This window comes from Rousettus aegyptiacus, unplaced genomic scaffold (genome assembly GCF_014176215.1).
Source record: "Rousettus aegyptiacus isolate mRouAeg1 unplaced genomic scaffold, mRouAeg1.p scaffold_m13_p_4, whole genome shotgun sequence".
Classification (NCBI taxonomy): domain Eukaryota; kingdom Metazoa; phylum Chordata; class Mammalia; order Chiroptera; family Pteropodidae; genus Rousettus; species Rousettus aegyptiacus.
This window is the reverse complement of record NW_023416307.1, coordinates 146,255,010-146,268,908: the sequence shown is the minus strand read 5'-3', so window position 1 is coordinate 146,268,908 and position 13,899 is coordinate 146,255,010. Positions and strand designations below refer to the sequence as shown.

Genomic DNA, 13,899 nt, shown 5'->3' with positions numbered 1-13,899 from the left:
AATTTCCATTTCATTCTATAAAACCAGTATTACTCTACTACCAAAAATCAAACTAAAGTATATAAAAAAGAAGTTTAGGCACAAAAATTCCCTCATGAAAAGGCTTTAACCAAATTTTAACAAATAGAATTCAAAAATATATAAAAAGAATTGTAAACCATTACTATGTGAGATGAAGTTTGGTGATAAAAGGCTGACTCAACATTCAAAACTCAATTTAATCACTATATCAACAGGCTAGCAAAGAAAAATCACATGACCCTGTAAATTGATAAAGAAAAGCATTTGGTAAAAAAGATAATGCTAATTCATAACAAACACTCTAAGAACATTAGGAATAGGGGAGAATGACCTCAACTTCATAAAGGTTACTTGCAAACAATACAACATATTAAAGATGAAAGACTAAATATTTTCTCCCTAAGATTGAGAACAAGACAAGGATGTCTGCTCGCACATCTACAGTTCTAGATGTTTTATCCAGTATAATAAAGAAAGAAAAGGAAATCAAAGAAATCAGAAAGGAAGAAATAAAACTGCCCATATTTGCAGATTACATGATTCTCTATGTAGGAAACTCCAAGGACTCTACCAAAAAAAAAACCTCCTCCAATAAGTGAGTTAAGTGAGTTCAGCAAGGTAATAATATAGCAGCTAAATATTCAGAAATCAATTTCTATATACTAGCAATAAATACTTGGATTTTGAAATTTAGAAGACAAAACCATTTTAATTGCTCACAAAATGAACTACTTCAGTGTAACCCTAACAAAACATGTACCAAATTTGTATGCATAAAATGATAAAATAATGATAAATCAAAGAGGATCTAAACAAATGAAGAATTATATGGTATTTATAGATTGGAAAACTTAACAAAGTAAAAATGTTAATTCTTCCCAAATTGTCATACAGTTTTAAGACAATTACAGTCAAAATACCAGCAAGAAGTTTTTGTAGATAATAGATATTTTAAAATGTACATGGAGGGACAAAAGAAATAGAAGTTAAAACAATTTTGAAAAAATAATAATAAACTTAGATGAATCAATCTACCAGACTTAGCACTTATTATATAGCTAAAGTAATTAAGACTATATGGTATTGGTAGAGGGATAGATACATAAATAAATGAAATAAAACCGAAAACTTAGAAATATCCCAACATATGTACAGCCGATAGCTTTAAAAAAAGATGTGAAATCAATTCAATATAGAAAGAATAACCTCTTCAACAAATGATGCTTGAACACCTAGATAACCATAGATAAAAATAAAAACAAAAATAAAACTATGAACCTTGACCCAAGTCCCATAACTGATAGAAATTTAATTCAAAATGAATCATACATTTAAATATAAAACTATAACATGTCTAGTAGAAAATATAAAGAAACAGAAGAAAATCTTCACAATCTAGCACTTGGTGAAAACTTTTTAGATAACACACCAAAAGTATGATAAATTTTTAAAAATAATAAACTGGACTTTGTCAATATTAAAAATATTTGTTCAATGACAGACCCTGTGGGGAAAAAAAATGAAAAGATAAACTGCACACTGAGAGAATATATTTGCAAATATTGTAAATGACAATGACTAGTATGTACGCCATATATAGAACTCTTAAAACTAGACAGGTTAAAAAAAATCCAATTACAATATTGACAAAAGACATGAAGAGAAATTTTGCCAAAGGAGATATACGAATTAAAAATAACCAATGAAAAGATGTTCAACATCATTAGTCATCAGGGAAATGCAAATAATACATCACTACACACCTGTTAGAAAAGACTAAATGCTAAGGATGTGAAGAAACACAGTCACTTATACATTTTGGGGTGGAATTCAAAATAGTGTTTCTACTCTGGAAAACATTTTGAAATGTTCTTTAAAAATTGAAAGAGCAAATGTATGACTCAGCAATTATACTCCTTAGCATATTTTGCAGAAAATGAAAACTGTGTCCACATAAACCTTCATGCAAATGTTTATAGAAGCTATATTCAAAATATCCCAAATCTGGAAGCAACCCAAGGTCTTCCAAGGGGTAAGTGGTTAAACACACTCCAACATCATGAATACTACTCAGCAGTAAAAAGGAAATATCTATCGATACATGCAACGACCTAGATGAATCTCAAGTAAAGGTTATATACTCTGTGATTCCATTCTCATAGCATTCTTGAAATGACAAAATAATAAAAATGGAAAACAGACTAGTGATTGTCATGAATTAAAAGGGCAATAAGAGAGATCCTTTTGGTGATTACATTGTTGTGTGTTGATGGCTTCAATGTCGATATCCTGTGGTCTTGTACTATAGTTTTGTAAGATTTTATCATTGGGAGGAAACATCTCCATTGAGTCATGCCCTCTCTTGCTGCTCTTGATACCTTATCTCTCTCATCTGGGGAAGTAGCCTAGACAGAAGGTGGAGTCACTCTGTCTCCTGGGCAAGAGCTGGGCAATTGCCAGACGTGTCAGTGAAGCTTTCCAAGATTACTCAGCAGCTAGCCCACGTGCAAGGTTGTTGAGGGATCCCAGGAAAAATAAGTCAAGCCCTGGAGAACCGACCCCCACTACCCCCCCCCCCCACACACACACACTGATCCACAGAAATTTTGAGCTAAATAAATACTGGTTGTTTAAAAATCTTAAGTTTTGTGATAATCTTTAACGCAGCATAAAGTAGCTACAGAGAGTCTGAGCGGGTTCCCTGGCGTCTCAGTCCCTGAGCAGCAATTTCCCTCTGGTCTACAAGCCTGGGATCACAGGGCGTGGCCTCTGTGTCTGCAAAGGTGAGACCTTTTGCTGTCTGGGGACACCAGGTCTGATACCACATCATCCTCCTAGGATTCTGATCAACATGTTTTCTGGCCTACGTCACTGTTCATTCCATGCCAGAGAGAGCCTCTGATTGGAGTTAACTTTTAGGACACTAATTTCTTCTCCTGAATGAATCCTGAGTCTGAGAAAAACAAAAACACTCCATCCCTTCTTATTTGGCTCAAAGTCCCCTGTTACCTGGTTTCAGCATCTCTTCACTTTATGGAAAGAAAAAAAAAATCATGCTGAGACATCTCTACTTTGGAGTAGGGCAATATTGTTATAAACTCATGGTTTTGAAATCAGAGAGGCTTCTATTCAGATATTGGCCCCAACACTAAATAATGCTTTGCTTTGGGCAAGTCACTTAACCTCTCTGACTTATGTTCATCAGTAAATTTTAAGGGTAATTATATAATTAATACATATGAAAGAATCTGAAGTTTTGCATAGTATATGGTAGGTGCTTAAGAAACATTTATTCCTTTCTTTAGAACTTTATTTCTCAGTCATGTGCCTGCTTAACTTTAATCATTAGAGATAGAGATATTGTTCTGAAAATATCTTTAAGTAATTACTGTGTTGGGGACCTGCTCACCCCCTTCTCTCAAAAGGGATTTTTATAGTGATATTTCACACTAATATTAGGATCCGTCTATGAGGAATAAGATTAGCAGTGATGGCCATGGAGAGTCATTACCCAGAGAAGAAGGCAGCGCAGAAAATCAGGGGCCCCCTGGCCCAGCCCACTGTTAATTAACTCGCAGACAGTGGCTAAAAGAGCTTGGCTTAAGATGCAAATGCTCTTTCATTTACATTGAAACTAAAAAGACTTGCCTTGCTTATTTCCGTGTGCTTGCCACTGAATAAAGAGGAAAGTGAAATTGCATTGCTGCCCCTTGCTAGTAATAACTGTGCCCCCATCGGGCCCACTGACCTAAGCCCTTGCTGTTGAAATGAGATGACAGAGAGACACACATCAGTGACTTTTCCTCAAGGTGTGTGGGAAAGGCAAGACCTGCATTTCATCTTCTGGGTGACAGAAAATGCAAATTAAAAATTAGAGCTGGCACATTCTCCACCACCACACAGGTCAACACTGCATTCATCAGCAAAAAAAAAAAAAAAAAAAAAAAAAAAAACACAGAACTTGTATTAATATAAAAGGGCACCAGAAACGGTCTAATCTCCATTTAAGTCGTACCTGCTGTCTTAGGTTCTTCTAGGAACAATTACTGAGACCATATTGTGCCAAAGTATTCTTAGGAAGTGAAGGTAACACTGGTAGGGAGATGAGGAAATGAGGGGAAGGGAAACCAATAAAGGCTGCATTATTCCTTCAGCTACCACAGTGAGCAGCATGGGCTTCATCACATGGGGAAATGAATTATCACAGCCAAAGGTGAGGGCTCTGCGGTATTTATACCCCACACTCAGCTGAAAGACATGACCACCCAGGCCTCTCTCACCTGCAAAGAACACTGACAAACTAGGTTCTGGAAACCCAAGGGCATCGCTCCGATGAAAAATGCAGGGATGACTACCAGAATGTGGACTGGTGTCTACAGATCAGAGGGGACATGGAAGAGCACAGGCTATGTCTGCTGTAGCTACTAAATATTTTACAAGTGATTTTCCTTCAATTGCCTTTGCTCCTAAAAGGTTTTAGGCCTAAAGTTGCAAACTGAAATGCAGTGTCTACTAATTTTATGAACTTATGTTGAAATATTTCACAATAAAATAAACATTAAAATTAAATACAAAATTAAACTAGGTCCAAGTCACTATATATATCCAGGCCAATTTTAAGTTAGGAACTGCCTAATCATTAAGGTCTGCTACTAAATGTATAAGTTTAAATGGCAGAAGACTTGAGTTCTAGTCCTGCTGATGACCCTACAGATAGCTGTATGACCTTAGATAACTGATTTAGATGTCCAGTCTCAGCTTCTGTACTCTTACAATTTCCAAAAATTGTTTCAAGTTCAAAACTTTCATCAGTTTGTGGTTGTGAAATTGTCAGGTGTACTTTAGGAAATGAAGAAATACTCAAAATTTTACCACTTACAAACATGAATGACTCCCCACTATCTACAAAAATTTAAATCCAAACTCATCAAGATCTGCCCATCCTATGTGATATGGCCCTAACCTTGCTTTTGAACTTCATTTGCTATTTTAAAAAAAAAAAAAAAAAAAATTCTTCCACTCTAGTCTAACTACTCTAGTCATTCTGGTTAAGTCTTTTCTTAACCCCATGTCTTTACCAGTGGAAAGGGGAGCAGGATAAAGGCATGAAGATGCATTCTGAAGCCATACTGCCCAATATGTAAAATTTGTGTAATCTCAAGCAAAAATTTCTCCCTTGACCCTGTTTTCTTATCTGTAACAAGAGATAATAGTATCTATAGCACTGATTTCAAGAAGATTACATACTTATTCATATTTAACACATACATAAATTTCTTTGAACACATCTGGTACATGGTAAGCATTTTGAAGCATTCGCTAATATGGAGTCTCTCTCATAAAAAATGCCTTACTCTCACCCAATTACGGCCCCGTCCTAAATTGGATCCTCTCCATGGAACTTTCCTTCACTTCCTTCTAACCTTAAGAATAACTTTCCTATGAACTCCTGTGGAACAGATGATTAAGTCCAATTTCTTGGCATGCACGATGCACATACAAAACTTCTGATCTTACTCTTGAATCCCGTGACACCGCCCTCTCTCCTGGCTTTGCCCCTCCCTCGCACCCTCTTCATGTCTCCTTTGCCATTTTGTTCTTGTGCCCCCAATCTCTAAACACTTCCATATCCCAGCATTCACCAATAACCTGTTTTCCACTCCACTAATGCATCCATTGAACAATCTCATCTCTCGGTAACTAAAACAAAAAATGAACTTCATGTCACTATCTCCCAGATTTATGTCTAAACCACAGATCTCTCTCCTGAACCCAGGTTAGTGCAGGACATCTGCAACTTATCATGTCAACAGTCAAACTCATAATTTCACCACCGTACTCTCTCCCCTCAGTTTTCACTCAGTAAATGGCAACTCTATATGTCTACCTGTACAGGCCTCAAACTTTGATTCATTCTCAATTCCTCTTTTACTCTCAAACCTAGAGAAAATCTATCAACAAATCCTGTTGTCTCTATCTTTAAAGTACATCTAAAAACTAGCCTCCTTCCTTGTTATCACCCTGGCCCTAACCACCTGCATCTTGTACCTGGATTATTGCAATAGTTTCTTATCTGGTCTCTGTTTATCTGCCACCTTACCAATTATTCTTCAAAAGGACCCAGAATAGTCTTTCTGAAATTTAAGCCGGAGAAAGTCACTCTTCTGCTGAACCTTTCTGATACTTCCCAAAGCAGTCAGGGTAATGGCTAAGGCCCTAATGATGCTGTGAGGCCCTGCCAGATCCAGCCTCTCTGCCTCTGCACCCGCCTTTCCTTCCTCTCTCTCTGTTCATTCCCCTCCACCACACTCACTCCTTGCTGGTCCTTGACTCCCAGAACTTTCCCTTCACTTCCTGTTCACTTGTTTTCTCTGCCTAAAAGACCTTTTCCCTCACAGCCACGTGACTTTCTATTTTCGTTTTGATTTCTCACACATCTTTCAGCAGAGCTCTTTCTTGACCACTGAACTCAATATAATACTCCGGGCACCATCCTCCATACTTCGTCTGCTTTTTCTTCTTTATTTTTCCTCATAAAATCACATATTGGCTTCTATCGCACTACATATTTTACTTTTTTATTTCTTTATGGTCAAACTACCTTCATTAGAAATTGAGCAGCAACTGTCTCTTTTAGGTTCAGTGCTGATCCCCACCTTGAAGAATACAGGTGCGTAATAAATATCTGTTTGGTGAATGAATAAATATAAAAGGCTCCTTACATCCGTATCATAAAAATTTCTAGTTAGGTTGCAAGACCCCCAAGAAATGTAGAGTTATCTCTTTCCTCACATTTACAGTTCTTGGCCCACAGCAAAAGATTGATATATGTTGGCATTCGGGGGTGAATCTGCAATTGATGAAGTTGCCCAAAGCGGAGCTAAACAACTTCTCAAAATGGCTTCGCTCAGTAATAGGAATTTGCAGGGAGGCAAATGGATTATACTTCCTACTGTGTATTTGCTTTGACATTATGCAGCCACATGGAGCAGTATTTATTTTTCTTAATTGACATAAGCAAAAGATACTACTTGAAAGACAGTAGTGAGTATCAGAGTGTTAGGCAGCCTTCCATTTGAGTGAACTGTTCTTAGCAGTTTTAAATATTCTTATTCTCACTTTAATCATAACACCATCCCCTTTTCTATTCCAGAGCAACTCCTTCTGGAGGCGGTGGGGACATCAAGGACACAATAATTTTTTTGAGGGGGCGGGGGGAGAGGGGGTTATCAACACTGACCAGTCAGTCCACCTGGGCAACTCTCCAAGTGAAATCGGCCACAACTATTATTTCCTTTAAATCTACAACCTTTCTGCCTCCAGGAGCTATTGTGGCAGAAGATGACACACTACAGCCGATTCCCATCGGAGCCCACCCAATTCCAAAGGAAGAGCTGGAATATTTATTCCACTCTAGCTTTAACTGTCTGATATAAAATAAAATAAAAAAAAATCACTTTTGCCCAAATCGGAGGCTTTTCAGATACAATATAATTGTTTTTTCTCTTGAGAGAAGGAACTAGATTGTGAACCTATCTATGCATCAAAAGACTTTGTTCCTAGGTCATAAAGAAAAACATCTGTTAGGAATCTATGCTTTGGATAGAGGCTGAAATAAAATAACTCTAATTAGGACTGTAAAAAAACCTCTTATGATGCCTTGAGAGAATAGTATATGGTTTAATAGTAGCTTCCCAATGGATCAACGTCGGTGCTTTCATTTAGACTCGGAAACCAAAATTGCTTGCTTTCATGTCAATGGAAAAACAAAAACAAAAGCATGATGTAGTGGAAAGAGCTCTGTGCTGGAAGTCAAAAAATATGAATCTAATTCCAGCACTACACAAACCATATGTCTCTGAAGGAGGGGAAGGACCAGCTTTGGATTCATGTATATTTCAGTTTAATCCCAACTCTATGAACTTGAGAAATAGAGTCAGGCCTCTGTACTCAAGGCATATTTGAGATTCCTCCAGCAGTGCCTGAAATATCATGCACTATATCCTAATCTGCCTGTGAGCAAACAGATTCACCTGCAGCCACAGTTTCGCTGTCTCTCCTAAACAGGATTGTGAGTGATCTGAAGGAAAAGATGTCCTATTCATTTTTGTATCACCACTACTTTCTTAATGGAGAATTTAACAGATAATATAGGCTCATTAAATGGTCGCAATTCTTTAATTGTATGGCTGTACAGAAACATTTCTATTTCTATAATTGACCTCATTTTTCACAATAACCCCGAAACATGGGCATTGTTGTATTCTTTCTGCAGATGAGGAAAGAGGACAATGTTCCTTGCTTAAAATCTGACAATAAATAAATGGTCTTATTAATAAGATTCATACCCAGTTTTCTGCCTCCAAATCTAATATGCTTCCCATGGTAGCAGAGTCCTACAGGCAAGCTGAGACTCCCGCTTAGAGAATGACCAAATATACCCAGAAATGATCCCAGCCCTGTGTTCAGGTCCATACACATTGCCTAACCCTGCTATCTTCTGCGGCATCTACAAACCCTAGAGCCCTAATCCCTTCAATTCTGGTTCTGCCTGCAAAACTGCACTTTATGGGTCTCAGACTAAGAACTGGTCTGAAAGACATACAACACTATGATCTGGATGTAATCTCTCCTTCCTGTCTGAATGGAGAAGATCTCAGTTCTTACTTATACTACGTTGACTAGAACAGACTTTTTAAAATTGTTTACAGAGCACATGAGGAATTTTATCTCTGGGCTTCTTTCATAGTTATCAAACTCTTCCCCTTCTTCTTCTTCCAGGTTTCTGGCCAGCTGCAAATAGGACTGCATCTGAAGCATCAGCAAGCTGAGGCTGAGTATGGCCACTTAATCCTGCTTGGACTAACCTGTCACTGTGTGTGTAGGATTCTCACAGGTTTGTTTGCACTGATCCACTAACAATCTCTAGCCTCTGTCTGAAGAGTTGTTCCTGGGGTGATTCTAGGCCTTCCTATCACTTTTGATCCATCCACTAGATCTCAGATATGTAACTGAAACTCTTTAGCCACCCTGGGCCAAGGGCTTCTTTGTCCGAGGCTTCAGGCCTAGGTGTGAGAGGGGGAAGTACCTACAGGTTCAGGGTCTCCACACTGTGGGTCAAGGGAACCTCTTTAGAGCCAGGTGTCTGTAACCCCTCCCATAAAGACTTCCTCCACAAAATACAGCTGACTCAGGTACTCAGGTCTCACCTCAGCCCTGCAAGCAGGGTTTCCATCTCTTGTGTGGATGCACACCCCTGCATGTGCTTTGGCAGATCTCCTGGTCTGTACAGACTGTCACACACAGCGGTGCCCACGGGAATGTGCTAGCTGCTGTTTGCAGTTCCAAAGCTCCCCGCTCTGGCACCTGCAGGGGCTATCTTAACCTCAGCAGTCTGCTTACCTAGCCCAGCTATAGCAGATCTCCCCATGCAGCAGGACTTCTCCCACCTAGAAGCTTCTCCATGGGGTACTGCCAAGACAGCCTGGTACCTTAGCAATGTTACAGTCTGCTCTCATGCTGGGATAACATCTTTATTTGTTTGCATGGCTTGTTTATAAGATTGGGCACAGAATTCGGTAAAGATGCTTGATGTTCATGAGGATGGCCTGGAGCTATCCCTCCTCTTCAGTCTCGTTCTGGGAGATGCTGGGTCCCCATGATAATCTCAGTGACCTTCTATCACTACACCCACCTGAGACAGACTCTTGGAGATACTACTGCTAGACAGACCTAATATAATGTCTGTTGAACCTGGGGCATTCCTGCCCGCCTCAGTATGAAATAGGTGGTGAATAAGGAACTTGGTACCCTCACAGGCAGGAAGCAAACTGCCACCCTCAGAAGCAGGACTTCAGGTATAGAACATTACCTTGCCTCTTCCCATCTAGCTGCAGCAAGCTAAGGCATTTATAGGGCATTCAATAAAAGTTAGAGCCAACCTCATGATGCACTGTGAAATGTCAATAACAGAGAGCAATTCAAACTACCAATGGAAGCCTGAGTTAAGGAGTGATTGGATCAGGGCAGGGCTCAGAAGGAGAAGCAGGATGAGGAGGAAGCATCTGACAAGAGAAGACTGAACTCTAAAGCATGAGTAGAGTATTTAGGAGGACAAGGGCATTTTAAGCACAGAGAATGACTCAGTTTACTAAGCTCCTGCTGTATTCTGGGTGATCCAATCACTAAAGGCACTTTATAGTTTAAGAGATGCCACTTCCCTTGTTAAAGATCCAGCTTCCCCAACTGGCTAGCAGAACAAGTGTCCCACTTATCATTCTGGCTCAACTGCATTCCCTAGAAGGGCCTGAGATGGAGATTCTCATCAAATAATTTATTGAGGGGGTACACTTAGGCAAAACATGTAAAGATAGTACAATGGGTGCCAGGAGGGAGCTGAGCAAAGACGTGGTCTTTGCCCGAGATGAACTTCAGCCTGATCTCAGGAAGAGCTGTGAACCAGGAATTGTACCAAAGTCAGTCTCATGCTGAGATGAAGGGGCTGGTATTTTGTACCGTTGGTCAATCGATCAAGTTCTGACTCAAGGAGTAGGTAACCTGTCAAGCAAGGTAGGTCCTTTTAGATCAAAGGCAATTCTTTGGGGAAAGGGTGGCTGGGGGATGCTAATTGCCAGTACTCTCAGTAGCTGGGGAATGGGTGTACCTGCTGGTGAAGCAGGTCTGGGTAGGGCACTGAGAGCATCCATGAAAACTTTCTACCTTGGGAAGATACAGAAGAGAGCTGGAGGTAGCCAGTAGTCCCATCAAATCAGCCACATTCATCTACATGAAGAATAGTATTTTGTTTTTTGTTTTGTTTGTTTGTTTGTTTGTTTCTGTTCTTTTTCTCCTATTTCTGCCCCTTGATCCCGAGATTGGTTCTCATTTCTGAATTGGTTCTAAGGTTACTCCTGCAGGATATGACTGGGCTCATTCCTTAAGCTTCGAGTGCCCATGGGTAAAGACTGGCAGCCTCAACTTCAAGCCCTCAAGACTTCATCTCCTGCCCTGGCTACTAATCACACGTGCCCTCTATTGTTTCTCTCTCAGGCAAAAGTGACGGGTCAGATTACTCATCTGAAAGTTTACAAGAATTTCTCATAGCATTCTTTGCCGTCATGCCTGTAAATTAGTATTTTACACTCTTTTATTTCATGGACACCAAACTGAAAGTATTATTTTTACATTAAAAAGGAAAACTATTTTTAGCTTGCAGAGGGAACAAGATGATATATGCTGCAGTTGTCAACTGTCTTTTAAAATGTATGTAGCACACTGGAACTCATAAATATTTAAAATGCCTAAATAATTGTCTAAAGCTCCCCAGTCTGCTTTTCTAAATTATCATTTCCACAGGGAGCAAAGGAGCATTTGTTCTTTGTCAACTGTCCAGATGGAATTATCATATTTGAAAACTTGTCCCTCCTGTTTGTTGCTGTTTTTGTCACTTTTGACTCACTTCCTAATCCCCCTTCTTCATCTTGCCACTGGATTCAATGCCACTAATTTGGCATGTGTGCCAAAATACCTCCATCACAAGCTCTTCCAGATAAAGAGCTGACCATCTTGAGAACCTGCAAGAGAGAGGTCATAAACAGGGGCCAGTTCTCCTGATTTGTCAAGGACTCTCCTGGGCAAAGGAGTGTAAGAATGCCTCGGTTATCTGGGACATTCTTAGTACATGTCTATGAGATAAGAGAGTTTCCTGGATGGAGAAGGACGGCAAAACAGTGAAATAGAAATAGTAGAAAAATTGTAATTTCTGTCTTGGCCACTTACTAATAGTGCATCTTTAATGCTCATATTATAAGGCAAAGCTCATAATAGTTATCTTACAGGTTTACTGTGTGAATTAAGTTAAAGTTTTAAAAATTAGGTAAAATGCAGAGCCCAGTACCAGATACATATCAGGAACCCAATAATTTGTAATGATTATATTTTTTCTCTTATTATTATTATTATTATCCACATTTAACATAACATAACATTTAAAATTATTTCAGGAAAAAATATTTTAAAATATATTTTATATAGCGTTCCTATCTCCAACATGGTGAATATTTTCAAAAAATGTTGATCTCCTTGACATCAACATCATTAATATTAATTATAATTTAGGTCTATGGATATGTAATGACCAAATTTAAAATATTCCAGGAATGAAAGTTTGCCTTTACAAACAAAAACATATCTACTTTCGTGTTAACAAAATAAATAAAAAATACATAAGTATTTAAGAGACACAGAAAATGTATTACAAAAGTTACTATCTTAAGTTATAACTAGAAGGAAAATGATAAAGCATATTTACAAAATAATAATTAGGAAGCGAAACTGTAGCTGTAATGGTCACTCGTATAAAACATTTCTTTTAATACCAGAGGAAAAACAGGTATTTATGTCCACCCACCCACACCATTTTTATTTAACATACTACTGAGCCATAAAGAGCCAAGATATTCTTGAAAAAGGAGAAGTGGAACAAAGAATAAAGTGAAAGACTTACCCTATTCGTTTCCAAGATTATATAGCTATAGTAATTAAGACATTGTATTATTAGCACCAGTAAGAAAAACAGACCTTATGAACTGAATGACGGTACAGAAACAGACTTACATAAGTATGACCACTTGATTTCAACAATGGCAGTACTCAAGAACAGTGAAGGACACTTTTCAAAAATGGTGCTTGGAAAATTGAATATCTATGTGGATAAAAAGTATTACTTCCTATTTCACAATTCACAAATAATAAATTTCAAGAATTTGAGCTCTAAATGTAAAAAATAAAAATTAAATTGGGGAATATAATACAGAAGAATATATTTATAACATATGAAAACAGCTTTAAAATACAAACCATAGGGGAAAAAATGGACTACATTTAAAGTGTCAACTTTTGTTCATCATGAGAGTCCAGTAAAACAATTCAAAAATAAGCCGCCAAGTGAGAAAATATGTTTTCAATACACCTAAAAAAGGACTCCTATAAAGATATGTAAAGAATATTTTCAGATCAATAAGAAATTTAAGGTATAATCAATTAAAAACCAGTAAGATGATCTAATAAAAACTTGAAAGAAATTTGAAAAGTTACTTCACAAAGTGGACAATTATATAAAGTTATATTAGTATCAGTAAAATGGAAAATAAGAAAATAATAAGATACCACTTCACATTTGCCAAAATGTTTAAAATAAAAATTTTGATAATTTAAGTTTGGTAAGAATGTGGATCAATGGCTTTCTTTTCAATCCTGAGCATTTACTTCAAAGATTTTAGAAAATATGCTGACATCAATTAAATTTGAACATAACTTATGATCTGACAATATCTAACAGAAATGTATTAGTGTATATATAAATATGCATGTACAAGAATAACATTATAATTACAATAGCCACAAACGTTACCACGCGAATATCCATCCACTCCAAAAAATAAATCGATTGAACATTATGTAACAATAAAAATGTCAAATGACAGCTACATGTTAAAAGATAAAGGAGCCCAACAATTTGAGCCAAATAATGCAAACATAAGCAATTATTTATTGGATTATTTTATTTATGTAAAGTTTTAAAATAAAAAAAAACTAATATATAATGTTAGAAACCATAATATTTATAAACTTTGGAGAGGAGAGAATGGAAAAGTGAGGAAACTGAGTTCTCAATATTCTATTCCTTGAAATATTTATCTAGTAATAATAATTTAACTCCACATATGTTTTATTATACTTCTCTGTGTATATGTTCTATATTGATATGATAAATTTTTAAAGGATGTTTGATGCAATTTAGAATAAAGAAAAATTGAAACAAATGTAAACGTACTTCAATGTGTTAGTGATGGATAAATGTACACTGCACAGTTAATA

At 37.4% G+C, this 13,899-nt stretch overlaps 1 long non-coding RNA gene across 2 annotated transcripts in view; it reads right to left on the bottom strand.

Annotated features, from left to right (window-relative positions):
* The window catches only part of LOC118601651, a 343,923-nt gene that overhangs the window by 140,950 nt on the left and 189,074 nt on the right, over nt 1-13,899 (bottom strand). The gene's annotated exons all lie outside the window — the stretch shown is intronic.